Source organism: Corvus brachyrhynchos, unplaced genomic scaffold (assembly GCF_000691975.1).
Source record: "Corvus brachyrhynchos isolate BGI_N302 unplaced genomic scaffold, ASM69197v1 scaffold307, whole genome shotgun sequence".
Classification (NCBI taxonomy): Eukaryota; Metazoa; Chordata; class Aves; order Passeriformes; family Corvidae; genus Corvus; species Corvus brachyrhynchos.
The window spans coordinates 3457112-3473209 of NW_008239288.1; the positions used below are offsets into that span (position 1 = coordinate 3457112).

At 39.5% G+C, this 16098-nt stretch overlaps 1 long non-coding RNA gene across 2 annotated transcripts; it reads right to left on the minus strand.

Annotated features, from left to right (window-relative positions):
* Window positions 1-6684: 6684 nt before the first annotated feature.
* LOC108448200 lies at window positions 6685-15780 on the minus strand. 2 transcript variants are annotated; one of them, XR_001864006.1, is made up of 5 exons: window positions 15660-15780; window positions 11178-11293; window positions 10269-10634; window positions 7275-7359; window positions 6685-7018 (listed from the first exon to the last, which is right to left on the minus strand). It is a non-coding gene; the product is annotated as an uncharacterized LOC108448200 (long non-coding RNA). The 2 variants fall into 2 exon arrangements; XR_001864005.1 differs by lacking the exon at window positions 10269-10634.
* Between the last annotated feature and the right edge of the window lie 318 nt (window positions 15781-16098).

The window sequence follows — 16098 nt, forward strand, 5'->3', positions numbered from 1 at the left end:
CCGCTCTTATTTCATACCAAAACCATGGATGAATTCCATCAGGTAACCACAGGGTCTCACTGGGCCCTCTTTTCCAAGAAAAAGAATTAAATGGAAATTAAAATATGTCAAACTCTACCTAAACTTAGGTTTTAATCTATTTTTTGCATGTGCACATAATATACATGTACTGATATAAATGTGTATAGTATAATATATAATATATGCATTACTATTATTATATATTGCATATCTCTTCCCAGAGAAGTTGTGGATGCCCAGTCCCTGGAACTGTTCAAAGCCAGGCTGGATGGGCCTTTGAGCAACCTGGTCTAGTGGAAGGAGTCCCTGCCCATGGCAGGGGGTTAGAATGATCATATTTGATATTATATATAGAGATTACAAATTTTGGTATCTTAAAATGATAGGTGTTATAATAATGTATTTATATTACATATTATCTACTGTACGTATTGATAACATGTATTATAATATGTTGTAATAACATCGTTTAATTATATAAACAATATTGTTTGTTTATATTAATTAGGAAATAAATTAGCCAACTCACAAGCACAGGAGCACTTGAAAATCGATCTGTTAAAGGGTGAGTGAAACACAAACACGCACAAACAAATCCACGTGGACAGGTGGACACCTTACAGTGCATGATGGTGCCTAAACATTTACACACACACATCCACACGTATTTTAGAAGCAAAATATTAATAACATTTACATATTTGCTCTCATCACTTTTATTTGCCAGAAAGCCTTACTTTCCTCTGGAAAGTAAGATTGTCAGTTTGGAGCTGGGGATGATTTTGGTGACAAAGCAGCAACAAAAGCTGTGAGATTTTAGCAAACATAAAAAAGTGTCATCTAATAGCTCATCAAACAGCTCTTGTCACACAGATAAACCTTTTATCTCTCTCTTCCAGATTCTAATCAAGGGTACAGTTTGCATGTTTCTTATATCACTGCAGCAACCAATTCAGCTGGGATTCCCTATGCCCTGGGAAATAAACTCATTTTGACCCAAATGAGCATTTCAGAGCCTTGTTTTATCTTTTCCCATTAACATGTTGGTTATTATTTGTTAGTCAAGGCAACAAGAGTGCATTTTCTCACCAAAGGGATGTGTTGCAGAGCAGACTGTATCCGTTTGTTTGGAGAGTTCTGTATGCAGATGAAAACCAAAATACTTTATGATAAATGTGGTTGTAAGACAAGGTTTTCATTGTGGTTAAAAAAACACTTGAAATACACTGGAATCTTAGGCCTAAAGAGTAAAACTCTAGCATTTTTATTATTTGAAAATTCATTTTATGGTTTTCAGAATTTTTTCTATTATCCAAATATAATACTGACAGTCTAAAATAAATTTTTAGGTTTCTTGTTCTATCATATTCTTATTTGCATGGTGAAACAAATTTCAGTTTGGCTGCGTACAAGAGGTCTGTCCTGGGTTTGCACTCATAACTAATTAGTCACTTTGAAGATAGAAACCAAGTGACAAATGTACCATAGTCTCAGGGCTTAACCTTGAAAATACAGAAATAAAACCTTTATGTCCTGTTTGTATTGCAAGTCTTATGGTTCTTGATAATGGGTTCGATAGTCTTGGGGTTTGCAATTCTTTACTTCAGTTTTCATTTAGCTGATTCCAGTTTCTAGCTAAGATGCTGGCAAGTAGTTTAATATCAGAATATTTTGGGTTATGTTTATACTCATAAACTGAGTAAGGCTTGGGTTCAAGGCTTGAGCTGGATGATTTTCACCCAGACAACTACATCTACTTTGGGAAAGTTCACTTGCTAATTACTCCCCATTTATAATTTTCAGCATTTCTTATTTTCTCTGGAGTATCTGGGTGTTCAGGCATATACTGTTATGCAAAAGAGGTAGAAATTGGTGGAAAAGGATGAGTGGTTGGATGTCACCTTCTGAGCGATGTCCCCAGAACAGGCATCGAACACTCACCTGGTTGTCCTCACCTCTGCTTGTCCACAAGGGAGAAACAGGAACTTTTTGGCAAGTTTCTGATGTGATGTGTGATGTTTGTGATGTATTCTCACATTTACTTCCAGATGAGAGGATCCCTAATGACTCCCTCATCCAACACAGGAAGGTTAAGGCAGCCCAAGCTGGATGTGTCACGGAGCTCTTTACCTTTCCTCTCCACAAGAGGGGATTTCCCTTCTGTCTTCTCCAACTGATTGAAGAGGGTTTTTAGGAATTTTTTTCCTTAAGCATTGTTCTTATTAAAAATAGTTTACCACCTTAGACCATAGAAGAAATTCTCTTCTGATCAGGCCTCCTGCCTCAAGCAACTAAATAAATAGCATCCGTTTGATGTACCAAATGTGAAAGCTGCATGTTTACTTCTTCACTTTGAAAAAAATATATAATAGCAGCTACTTTTTTCTTCCCCAAGGTTCATGTTGTTGTAAAATAAACATATGTTTGGGGGCGGGGGAAGAACCTTATAAGTGTTTAAAATACTCCCAGTCACCCTGATTAACAAGCATAACAAAGAGTAATAAGGAAACAGAAGATATCAAAAGTCATTGGCTTTGGTTTTGTTTTATATTTTCTACTGTAAAATAGCTGGCATTGCCAAAGAAAGTAAAAATTGCTTTGAAAATCAGGCATCTGTTTTCGGAGCTTTTGAGACTGCAGGCATGAAATGTAGAAAATATATAAGAAAAGACCCCAGCAAAGAGTCCCACCCCCCCTTCTTAGAACATGAAAAGCTAAAAGAAAATCAAATCAAAATAAATATTGGAAACCATTTTATGAACCAAAGTTCCTCTTTAAAGCCAATAATTTACGTGGAATATAAGTGGCCCTCAGTTTTCAAACCTGGGCTCATTCACAGCACTTCGCAAAGCCCTTCTCAAGGGAATCCCGGCTCAGCACCTCCTTCTAGAGCTGCACAAAATTTAAATCAGCTGTGATGTAATGATGTTTCTGTGCCACTGACCTATCTAAGAATCACGTAGTGGGGGATTATGTGGAGTGATTAAGATTGCTCATCAAATGCCCTCTCCTTCTCTCCTACTCTGACAAAGTAGAAATGAAGAATGAGGACTGAGCATCCCAGTACGGATTCTTATTATTTCCTATCTCATCCAACATAACAAATCAGAAATTCCTATTTGGGACCCAGATGGATCTGCAGCTGGTGTGATTGACACAGCCCCATGGATATCACAGACAGTGGTCATCTGTTAAAAGGAAAATCAGCCACAGCCATGCTGCCCATTCAATTAATTTGGGCAGAGAGGGGTGGAATTACTGTGACGGGTCTTTGAGGACCTGATGCAAAATCCCACTGGAGTCCACAGGTCACCACCAACTTTGAAACAAGAGCCAAGGCAGTTTCCCACTCCTGTGACCAGTTATTGGCATTTTTGTCACACATGCATTCATTCACTCTTTTCCTAAGTTGCTGCTTTAATACACACAGGCTTGAATTGTTGCATTCCTTACGTGGGAATTAATTTTTTGCTTGATTTTCCACCCTTGAGTAGGTCCAACTTTTGCGTGGCTTTGCTAACATGAAACTTTGCAGACATTAAATATATGGACACTACCTTTTTATTCTACAGAACAAACATACAGGTCAGGAGAGCTGAACATTTTTCAGGACTGGGCCACAATTCAATATTTTCTTTTAGCCTTATTGTTCCTTTGAACCATTACACTGTTTAACTGTATAATAAATATTTTACTAGCTTCTATATTTTACATGGCACTTCAGTTCTGTGATATGGTCACTTTTAGTTTTCATATTTAATGTGTAATTCTCTAGTTATTACTATTAAGCAGTTTTGCTTCTCTGGAGGAGTCAGCCTTGACAAAATTAAGAGAAATTATTTATTAGCAAAGTGTGAGCAAATTGCTGCAGCTGTAATATTTCCCTTGTAAACTATGATTTTTTTAGACATTTTTAACATATTCTGTGACAATCTCAAAAAGAACTTTGAAACCCTGTGAAAACTCTCTCCTGCTGCCTGTTTTCACCATTTATCAACAGCCGTGGATTTTGAATGTCCTGCACTGACAAGAGGACAGGAACGTGCATACATAGAATTTATATTTTATAGCACAGGACCAGAATAATTAAAGGAGAAATAGAAATTGCTGGAGAGGAGGTGAGTGAGGGTGTTGGGACAGAAAATCCTTAAGGTTAGGCCTATCCTGCCTCCTTATACAAACAGAAGAAACATAAATCTGGCACCTGTCTCCCAGAGGGGTTTGGAGGAAACACGGTACAGGCTGCACGTCAGCCAGGAGCAGACTCGATACCTTTGCTGAATGTAGAGGTTTCGATGATATTAAAATGCAGAGGTCCTGGAAAAGCTACTGCTTCACCCTTACAGCAAGCAGGGAGACCTGGGATTAAGATTTTTAATTTATATAAATTGCACACATAGTTTTATGATGATTTGTGCCCTTCAAATTCTGGCACAATCTGTTCGTAGCCAGCAAAAGATTATATGTTGTATTAAAAGGTTTCTTCTTGGGATTTCCCTCCTTTACCTTAATTGATAGAAAACTTGTATTACCTATTCATATAAAAATATAAGCTATATTAATAAAAAAATAGTTGGGATATTTCTACTTTAAAATAGCTACCTTTGCAAATTGGAAAGGTACACATACGTGTACAATACCACATATTTAAAATTTGCTAAAAACGTGATTTCCACATGCATGATTAATTGTTTTCAAGTGGAAATCTACCTCTAGTAAGTAGTTTAGGGTTAGAAAACCAGGCTTCAAAGGAATTTGGTATGCCTTCTTCACCTTTGAGATTCAAACACTGGAGCCAGGATTGAAAACCAAGGTATTTCAGGTGTCTGCATTTAAAAGACTTTGTTTATGTTAAGGCTTAGGTCACCTTAGCAGGTATGTTTTAATGAAAACATTACCTCTCTATGACCTTTGGGATTTGAAGGTTAAGATGCAGTCACTGGAAAAAAGAATCCTCATTGTCATGGATGAAATCTTTGGCATTAAAGACATCGTTTCTCATTCTTGTGAGTGACTTAGTGCAACAATAAAGTTTGCTCTCTTCACAGAAGAAGTAACATGGAGACTTCTGATTTGCCTTCTTCCCCAGAAGACAATCTGAAACATTAACAAAATTAAGGAATGGCTTAAAAATATTTGAAGACAGACTCCTAAAATGGTCATACTAAATTTTTCTCTAGATAACTGAGCCTCTTTAAGCCTTGCACTGCTCAAATATGAAGAGAATCTATGCTGATACCTGTGTTTTACAGGACTTTACCTAGTTATTGGTGACTTATTTTCATCCTTGTTGCTCAAGGAATATTATCCACTCATTAAAACAAAATAAAGTACAGCAATAACACATTTTTTGTAAGTGTCATAATTTATAAACTATGTCAGACATCTGGGACGGAGGTTCTTTATGTCAAATATTAAATCTATTTAGCAGTTTATTTGTAACATATTTGCAACTTCAAAAAGAAAGGAAGAAAGAAAACAGAGCGGGTTTTTTCCTACTTTTTTGCATTAATGAAGCTAACAGCCCTTGTGCATTTGCAATAAGTCAATTGAAGTAAATTACTTTTTACGACTGTTATTAACTTCAGTTGTCACTGGAATGTCATCAGCAAGTTATTCATTGCATTTCCAACTGGATCTTTTAAGTACAATAACATCAGAATTGCTGAAACCCTAACCTTCATTTTTTCTTCTGGGGAACAGGAAGGGTGGAAAGGATCTGTCGGTTCCCTAAATTCAGGTCAAGGCAAAGTGGTAGGAAAAAAAAGCTAATGTTTCAAAATCGTCATTTTACACTAGTTTAAAAGCCTGAGTGATGAGCGAAATACATCATATTTCCACTTAAGTCTTGTACCGACTGAAGAGAAAGATGGGTTTGTGAGGCTTTCTCATGTTACTTATCTACAACAAAATCCAAAACAAAACAGGACTCAGCAACACCTATCTTGTGGCATGTGAGGGAGCCCTGATGTGGGAGGTGAGCAAACAGAGACTGCATTTCTCTCTGAACCTAGGCTCATGCTGTCCAGGCATTTCCCAACTTGGAGAGCAGCCAGCCCTAGGCTGGAAGTGACACAGACCCATTAGTGCTGTTGAAAGGCAGAATGTAGACACCAGGAATATGTGTCTATGTCATCAGACTCACAGGTCCCCCGGGAAAAGCTTCAGGAGAGCTCACTCCAAGGGCTGCTGTCTATAAACAGCATGGGTAAGATCATACCAGGTTTGGATGCCTCCTTTCAAACACAGTTCCAGTGTCTCCAGCCTGCTGACATCACCCTAGAATCAGAGAATTGTTAAGGTTTGAAAAGACCTCTAAGATCATCCAGTCCAATCATTAACCTAGGACTTCCACATGCACCACTAAAACATGCTCCCAAACACCACGTCTACATGTTTTTTGAATGCTTCCAGGGATGGTAATTCCACCTCTGCCCTGGGCAGCCTGTTCCAATACCTGGCCACATTTAGAAGGAAGAAATTTTTCATAATATCTAATCCAAACCTCCACTGGCACAACTTGAGGCCATTTGTTCTCATCTTGTCCCTTGTTACCTGAGGAAGAAGACTGACCCCCACCCGGCTGCACCGTCCTGTCAGGGAGTTGTAGAGAATGATGGCATCACCCTGAGCCTCCTTTTCTCCAGGCTGAACCTCCCCATCTCCCTCAGCTGCTCCTCATCACACCTGTGCTCCAGACCCTTCCCCAGGTCTGTTGACCTTCTCTGGACACACTCCAGTCCCTTGATGTCTTTCTTGTATGAGGGACCGGGAACTGTGGGAATTTCACTTTTCTACACTAAATATAGGGTTAATAGAAGAGCTCTCATCAGTGGAGTTCTTCACTGATGCAAACTTGAAGCCATTGGTATCTCCTCAGCAGGATGTGAAGTGTCTGCTACAAGATTATTGGTGTGGGTATGGACTTCATTTGAAGCAGGAATACTTTCCAGTCTCTCCTTCTTCCGTGTTTCCAAGAGGGATCATTGTAACTCCACTGGAAGAGAGGAATGGTAGGAAGCGGTTGCTGCAGTGCTTATTTGAAGGAAATTACTGGGATAGGAAGAGGTAGAGAGTCAGGCAGTGAGGCCTGGTCCTACTGGATACAGCAGGTGTAAGGACAAGGCCAGGCCAGAAAAGCAAAGAATACCCCAATACAGGGGATACAGCAGGCTGGGTTGTAAATAGTGGCGCATTTGCCGGAGCTTAGTCCCATTCCTAAATCCCCATGCATGGAAATGTCATTTACAAACCTGCAGTCCCTCTACACAGCTCCTGTTCTCCGACCCCAGAGACCAGCTTTTGGGTAAGAATGTCTGTGTGGTTCAGTTTCTTGATCTGGAAAAGAAAGTAATTTTCTAAATTATTCTGGGTCTTGAATGAGTTCCTGCTTCTGCTGTTCCAGCATTGACATCAGGAATAGACAAGGTTTTCAGGAAAAGCAAGAATCAGGGACTACAGCTAGAAGGTGAGCTGAACGAAGGTGAAAAGGTAAAAGAAGAGCTCAGACAAGGTTAAGATGTGTCTGTAATAAGTTTAGCTTTAAAGTAGCTTCCTCAGGCATTGCTGGCAGCAGGGAGTTGAGCAGAGTTGCAACCTTGCTCCTCTGTCAGGCTTTGCAATTTGGGCTTTTCTCTCACTCTGCTGCATGCACTACCCAAACAAGTCAGTGGGAATTAGCTCAGAGGTATCCACACGTGGTGCAGTCACACCTTGTCCTGCCCTAAGTCACAAGAATGGAAAATATCTACAGCTTCTTCCTGGAATGAGAAAAATAGCCTTTCCCAGTACATTGAGGTCAGGACACCGCTGGAAGCTTGAAGAGGCAGGAAGTTTTAGCTTTGGAACTTCTTTATATAAGGGAAAAGAGTTCTTTGTGTTTGGCAGGAGAACAACAAAAGTCTTTGCTTTAATAACATTCTAATAATACGTAATATTATATACATTTGGCTAGTAAAATGCACCACAAATTGCTTTTGTTGAGCACTTGAGACAAACATTATAAGAAAGGAAGTCCAGTACTTGGCCAAATATGCAATTAGCTGCCACCCTGAAGCAGGATTTGAGCTCAGTGTATTATCTTTTCAGGATTAAAGAGGTGGCAGTTAAAAATAGGAAGCCATAATTAAAAAGACGAAAAGATTTAAGAGTACTTGTGGTGAAACTCCTCATACATGACACAAATTACTGTTCTGCCAGATAGAAAGAAGAAAGGAGGTGAAAAGAGCAGAGAATCTGATCTCGTCTTAAATCCAGCTGGATCCTACAGGCAAAATTGCCTGACCACATGCCTCATAGGGTGGTATCCCAGGCAGAACTGCCTCCTACAAGTCATTTCCATGACAGTGAATTCATAAGAGCACCCATTCTCTTGGTTGCCTTTCAAGTCAAGTGTAGTAGTCCTGGAGGCTTCAGTGGCATTTGACTTCGGTTTTCATTTGAATCCACCAGCAATTTTGCCATCAACCCTTTTGTAAACAAGATCAGGATCTAAATCACTGGGGTAGGTTTCCAGCCAATATAAATTGCCTTCATTACAAGATAGGGCTGTAGCAATTCCACTTTCAAGCTGCAACAATTTGCACCATGGAGTTATGACAACGCTGCCTTAGGGGCAGGATAAATTGCCCCATATAGCAATGGCATTTTTTTTATCTGTAAAAGATCTGCCCCTTGTTTTAGAAATACAGGTGATGCTTACAATCATATGCATCAAACATTTCTTTCCATTCGATTTGAGCCAGCAGGGCTTTTGCCACTCACAATATAAAGGATAACATTCAGCTCTTAATCAAATAATGGGAGAAACCACATGTTTCAAAAGAAAAAAAGAATATTAAGACTATAACATCTGCTTTACAAAATAATCTGGCCTTTGTTTACTGATGATGTGGTTACAGACAGTAAGAAGGCAAGATTTAAAGTTAATATAAACATTAAATTCTTTTCTCTGGCATGAGAATCCTTTTATTACCTTTATTAAAAAGCCAATAATATTATAATAATTTAAAAAATAGATTCTGAGGGAAAAAAAAAAAAAAAGGAAACATAAAAACCCAAACACTCATCTGCCAAAGAAGACTTATGCTTGCATGAGCTGAAGGTTGATGTCAGACAAATTTCACTGAAGAGGAGATTTATAAACATGTTGTAACTCTGACAAGCTGGGCTTTGTATCTTGGCAAAGGAAAGTTTAAGAAAATACCCATGTACACAGGCACACACACACAAACACACATCTACATTGTACATTGGGTTTAAAGGTTTATTGCTCCAGAAAACTTATTGAAAGAGATTATGTGTCTCATCTTGTCTCCTTTTAAAAATAGAGCACTTATATGTGTTTTTTATTATCTTGTTTTAGGATTACCTTAATCCTGCCCAAAAATTTTCACCACTTCCCCCTAGTGCAATTTGCAATGGTAATCTGTTTGCAAAGGGTAATGTTAGAATAACTGTAAATATCTTCCCAACAGAACCCAAACAATCAAAACAAAAGCTGCAGCTCAGGGGAGCTTTGGTGTGCCAAAACCCAAGCTCACTTAAGCAAACCCTGTGATGGATAACAATCCAAATCATGTCACTGAACCATGGGAAGTTGCAAAGTGTGGGATAAACCCGAAGAAACTTCTGTTTGCTGGGAAAATCCTGCCCTTATTTCATTTTCATGTGGTCTCATGGGTAAAACTGAGGATGATTTGGATCCTTATGTGGTTTTCTACACAAACGTAGACACTTATCTAAAAGATGAAAATAACCAGCTTTTTTATTATTTCTTTTGAAGAAAATTTTGCAGATTTTTTTTTAAATTTATATTAATTTGGTTTTTATTTCATTAGCCTGTGTGTAGAGCAGGCAGTGGATACAGATATGGAAATAGATCCTCTGTGTTGTACCAAGGTGTCCAAGTCCCTTCCTGTCCTGATCAGAGATAGATAGGAGTGTGTTACACCTCCCTATTTAATCCATGTACACAGTCCTCCTTCACGTGGAAATTTTGGGGATGAAGGGTTCTGTGTTTACTTGGGACTCATGTCTTCAGCATCACATCACACTTAAAGCATCCTCAGGCCTACCAGATTAGAAAAAGCTTAAAGAACCATATTTCCACTTAAGACATGGTTAAAATCAACATGTTTAATAAACAAATTAAATAATAACTTCATCTGTTTGGAACTGAAAACCTGATAATGAGAAGTGAGTTAACTCTAAACTGTCCAGTCCAAGACCAAGGAAATTGCATTTACCTGGCTGCAAGCTGAATTTAAGGAGATTTGTTTTGCCGGTGAACCCAATCGCTGTTCAATCCCAACTTCTTGAGAGAAAATATTAAGCCAGGAACAAATAAAAGCTTGAGCATGCTCATGTGCATGACTAATTTTGTGTGATGGGTTGCTTTGTTGTGCCTACTGCTACCTGCTAAAACACTGGGGAAGATAATGGTGGGCTGGGGAGAATAGATGAAAATGTATCTTTCCTTATGGATTTTTCTGTTTGATTTCAATTTCATTCATGATCAATATTTGACTTCTAATTTAGATTTTCGTCATCAGGAGTATCAGGATCATCTCTGGATCATTGTCAGGATCATCTCTGGATCTCAGTTTCTCCATCTGCAGAGCAGAGAACACAAATACACACACGATGGCTTCAGGGGGCACAGGAGATGCTTACAAAGTGATTGGGGTGTCTCAGAGTGAAAAGCAACCTCCATAGTAGAGAGATAAGCTCCAAACCCCCCCATCTGAGGGCAAACTGAAGGATGTGCATCTTGATAAAAGTCCAGAAGCTGGTCTTCAATTCTGGGGGTAGATTAAAGTTAGGATGCAAGTTTCCATGGGAGCTAAATGTAGGAGTGAGGATATGTCAAAAACTACCTCCATTCCTTTTGCAGGTTAGACTCAAGGAGGAAAGTGGCCTGAAGCACTGAGGCCCTTCCCATAAAGGGCAGTAGAAAGCTGCCTGTGAGTAGACAATGCTGGGCAGAGGGCTGAAACTTCAGCCAAAGGGAAAAGGATATTCCTGTTTAATATTTTAGATCTTTGAGACAACAGATCTGCATTAGAAAAATACACATCTCCCTCTCTCCGTCCCTTTTTCACATATCCCTTCTTCACCTATGATTTATAATCAGTTGTTACTGTTTTACTACATACCTGAGTCTTCACAAATACTCAGTACACAGAAAATATGGTTTGGCCTTCCAGGTGCTGCCATACAGCCAACACAAAATTCTTTATCAGAATGTTCTCTATGGTGGAATAAAACCTTCCTGAAATGGAAGAATTAAAAATACACTTGGTCAGGGAAGAGGATGAGAGATGAAGGGGGGAGGAGAAAAAGGTGGGCTCATTAATCTGCTCTAATAATAAATCCTTATCACTTATGCATTTCAGTTACTCCTTCAGCCTCCACGTTCTATATTTAAATACATCTGCTTCACACATGCTTTGCCAATTAGCTGGTGATATTAACTGTTCAGCACTATCTATTAACACATGGCACTGCTGAACGGCGGGAGAGACAAGCTTGACCAGGAGAGATAGTCATTCATGAGGCACACATTTCTCTCTATAACTCCAAAGTAGGGAGATAGGAAAGCGGCACAGCAATTGACCTCGGTTGTACATCAAGGCTAAATAGACACAGAGTAAATTACAGACAAGTGAGACAAGCTACTAACTGTTCCTTTAGCAGCCCATAATGTCAGTAATTCTATTACAATGATTGCTGGTTATGCAATGCAGTTGAGATGTAAATTTTTCTTTTTTTTTCCTGTCTCTGTCTCTCTGTCTGTCCGCATTGTAAAATTTTTAGCCCAGTGATGGAAGACATACATTTATCTATTGCAGCAGGGGAGGATTTTAGATTGGATATTGGGAAAAATTTCTGCATGGAAAGGGTTGTCAAGCATTGGAACAGGCTGCCCAGGGAAGTGGTTGATTCACCAGACCTTGAGGGGTTTAAAATTTGTGTAGACATGGTGCTTAGTGTCATGGTTTAGTGGTGGACTTGACCGTGCTGGGATAATAGTTGGGATCGATGACCTTAAAGGTCTTTCCCAACCTAAATGATTCTGTGGTTCTCTATATGGGCAAGAAAGGGTCATTGTGATCAACTTCCAAGAGACACTTACAAACCACACAGGCACAGATCTTCCCTGAACAGATTCCTGCTTTAACTACAGAGCAACATCAAAACAGTTTTTCTGGTGTATCAGGCAACAGAAAAAGATATCTCAGTATTGAAATGGCTTTAACCTCTTGCAACATGATAATGTAAAGGTTTTCCAAACTGAGGTGTATAACATGGAATTAATGCCAGAATAGCAGTTATTCTTAGATATCTCAATTAAGCACTAGATCTGTATTATTTATGAGGAGATCTTGGACAGCTAAATCATCTAAGTCACCTAAATTAAGGTGTCTTAAACTGTAAGCAACAGCACACCTTTTTCATTGCCTAATAATATCTATGCCCAGCTGAAATTACTTTGGATAACCTGACTGTCTTTCATTGCTTCTCAGGAAAAATGTGGGTGTCCCCTGGATTTTGTATCAGGTCTTGTGTAGATGTCTCAGAGGCCCGATGACATATCAGCAACTAAACTGAATACCCACAATCACACTGGGGGAAAACGACCAGTTGTGTTTCCAAATTAAATCTAAGCTGAGCTCCAGAGAAACAAGTTGTTTCAATGCATAGAAGCAGAGAACAAGAAGGAGAAATTAGATTTCTTACCACCTCATCACTTATTCTTTGCATGCCGACAATTAGGTAGATTCACCATCCACCTCAGTTTACACCTCTAACAACTCTGACATCATCTGGTGGATGGTGGTGATAAAATGGATGTGGAATTTAGTTTTTGTGATGCTCTGGTTAAGGAGTGCTTGCTGTCTCTGCTTGGCAGGTCATGAAGGGCAGGATTCATCTTTCTTATTTTATAGCCATCTGTAAGTGGCCTTGTTAGCCATTCAGGTCACTAAGTGCCTGAGGCAAAAGGACAGAATCAGCCTCTGGAAGTGCCTCTATCTCAAGGATCTCTAGAAGAAGCCTGAATTAGCATAGATGAGATTGAATGACTACTTAGACAATTAAAGTAAATAAAGATATGCCCTTTCCCCTTTCTTCATCTTTCATTTGTTTGCTTGTCTCGTGATACATCAGGAAGTAAAGACACATCAGATAAAGACATATCAGGAGGCAAAGTGAGAGCTGAAGGGCATTCCCATCATAGCCAGTCCACAACATGGCCATGCTCTGTTCAGTCTGGCCTATCTTCCCCTGTTTCTAAGGTCATAGCTGACAACAACTGAAAAAATGCTGGACTACAGCTAGACAGGGCAGTAATTGCTATAGGAAGAGTATTTATCCAAAATGGGGTAGTTCTGGGGCTGTTTTAGCTTTCTTTCAGAAAGAGAAATTGAGATACCCGTAGAAGACTTTCTTCCACACTGAGTGCTAATTTTCTGCGCTCTTCAAGTCATAAAACACTTTGCTCAATAGAGTTACAATGCAAATACAATCCATGCTCTCATTTAGTTATTTTTTAGGCCCCAAAAAGGTCAAAGCCCGTAAGAAGGAAAAAGCAATGACAAAAATATTATTCCAATTATTAAATGGAAAGAAAATTGGGTTCAATTCATGGTGAATTTAAAAGCAGAGACAAATTTCTATTATTTTGTGAATTTTCACAGTGTAATTACTGACAGACCGTGAAGCTACATGAAGTTGCTTGGAGGATTTGGTAAATGAGAACCAGGCTGATTCTCATTGTTTGAGTTACTGGCACGTGGAAAAGTGAAGAAATAAAAATGTCCATCTTCCAAGAAGAGTTGATGCCCTTGGATGACATCAGACTCTGTTTACAAATAGATAAATCAAGGTTGCCTAAACACAGGTGCCTGGACTCCTTGATCACCCTGGGGAAGTTCAGACAGCTCCATGACATGAAGAAGGATTTGGGGTAGACCTGTACCACCCTGCATTTGCAGCAGCTGTTGACAGTACAATACCTCACATATATATGTCTGAAATGTCAGTTCTTAGGCAAATGAATCCTACTCAATATGTCAAAACCAAAACCCAGCAATTATTTGGAATTAAAACCTATTCTACGTACGCAGCTGAGCGTGAGCATTGTGCAACGGGTGAAGGCAAATCGTTGCATTTAGTCACGCAGCATTAGTGAGGGGTATTTGTACTACCTGTGTTTACACAGCTACACTAGAAAGCTCAACACTGCAAACTGTCTGTTCAGACGAGAAAGACAAGGGGATGATTCAAACAAGGGGTCTGTTGCACGTTTAAATAGTGCTCTGAAGAACCCTTTCACTCCTCTTTGCCTACAGAGGTGCACAAGCGCATTCTTCACATCCAACAGGCTCTGAGCTACATGGTCAGGCTGGTCCTTCTCTGGTCTGGAACATCAAATCCTTCATGGATGTTTATAGACCTACACAACAAAGAAGGTCCTAGATGTTTTGAAATCTTAATCCTAAATTTGATTCTGCCCCTTCTGTGCTGTGGGAAACTCACATAAGCACCTCTTGCTGATTTGTAAGAAGGGATGACTGTGCACAGCTACCTTCCCTGTCAGGTTCTGGGAAGGATTATGGATACAGTAACTTAGAAGCCCTTTGAAGTATAACAAAAAAAAAAAGTCATAGAAGTACTAAAACATATTGTTAAAGAAAGTGGTCATGGAACATGTAAGAGGAGCTACTAAGTCTTAAGTCACATGAATACACTTTATAGAGCACATTATTTGAGCTCTGCAGCCCTGAGTGAAGCAAGTCCCCATGCACGATCTCTAATTATAGGTATACACAGAAAGGGTCGCAGGAAGCTAAAATGTACAGAAACATCAGCCCACAATGTCCTGCAGGAACTAAACCACACTGTGTGAGGGGAAACTCATGGCACATCTGCTCAGCTGACATAGCAGACACCTGAATTACATCTCTGAGTGCAGACAAGGATGGCTCTAGTGGAAAGTGTCCCTACCCATGGCAAGAGAGTTGGAACTAGATGATCTTTAAAGTCCATTCTGTGATTCTGTGCTTCTATGGCTGCAACTCCAAAACAATAATAGAAGCCTTCTGTATCTAAATCTTTTTTGCATGCAATTGCAATCGAAAAAAAAAAAAAGAAAAAGGTCAGCTGGGAACAGGATGAAAGGTGTTTTTACCCGATTCCCAGACATTCTGGATAATGAGGGTATACCCACAGAGATCTGTGACTATGTCTGTTTGGGGAAAACACTCACAGGCTGACTCAGATGAGGTTTGTGATGGAGATACAGTACAGAAAAATCACTGCTGTTTGGTACCTTCAGAGACAGCAGAAGCTACAAAAGTGACAAGTGCTTGAGATAAAGTGAGAAAATTTTGGCAAAATTGAGATCCAAACCATGGTTCCCTAAAAGAGAGAAAAGTGTCTCCACTTTTAGACAGGCATATGATCAAGTTTTGATATGGCTCTCCTTTTTCTTTTAAATAAGAACTATCTGCACTTTATTTGATTGATTTCCTGTGCTCTCTAGGAAAGCACTCAATACCATGCCTAGTCTGAAGCCCATGGAAATGGAAGGATCACATATTAAATATTAAATATATATTAAATCTTAGACTCACAGTAGTCTCTCGCTGCCCACTTCACCCTTCTCAGCACCTCCAGGTTGTGCTTAGGGATGAAGAAAGGAGTTGATTGACTGGATCCATTATGCAGCACCTGGGTCTGAAGACCTGTGGGAACCCATGCTGCTGTGTTGGAGATGAGGGTGAGTAATCCAATGAAAACTAGACCAGCTGGGACATGTCATGACCTGCCATGTGTTATGTGACCTGATAAACTGAGTGACCCTACAACTCCAGCTAAAACATGGAGTGTCATGCTCTGGAGCAAAAGAAAGGAAAAGGTCTCCAATAAGCTCTGGAACAATTCTGCATGGATCTGAGAGGTGCCCTGCTTTTCTTGTTCATTGGGGGAACCTTGAAGACAAATTTAAGCATTGTGAAGGAAGGATCCAAGACTGTTTGTAATCATCTATTTCTGCTCTGTTTTGAAATTCTG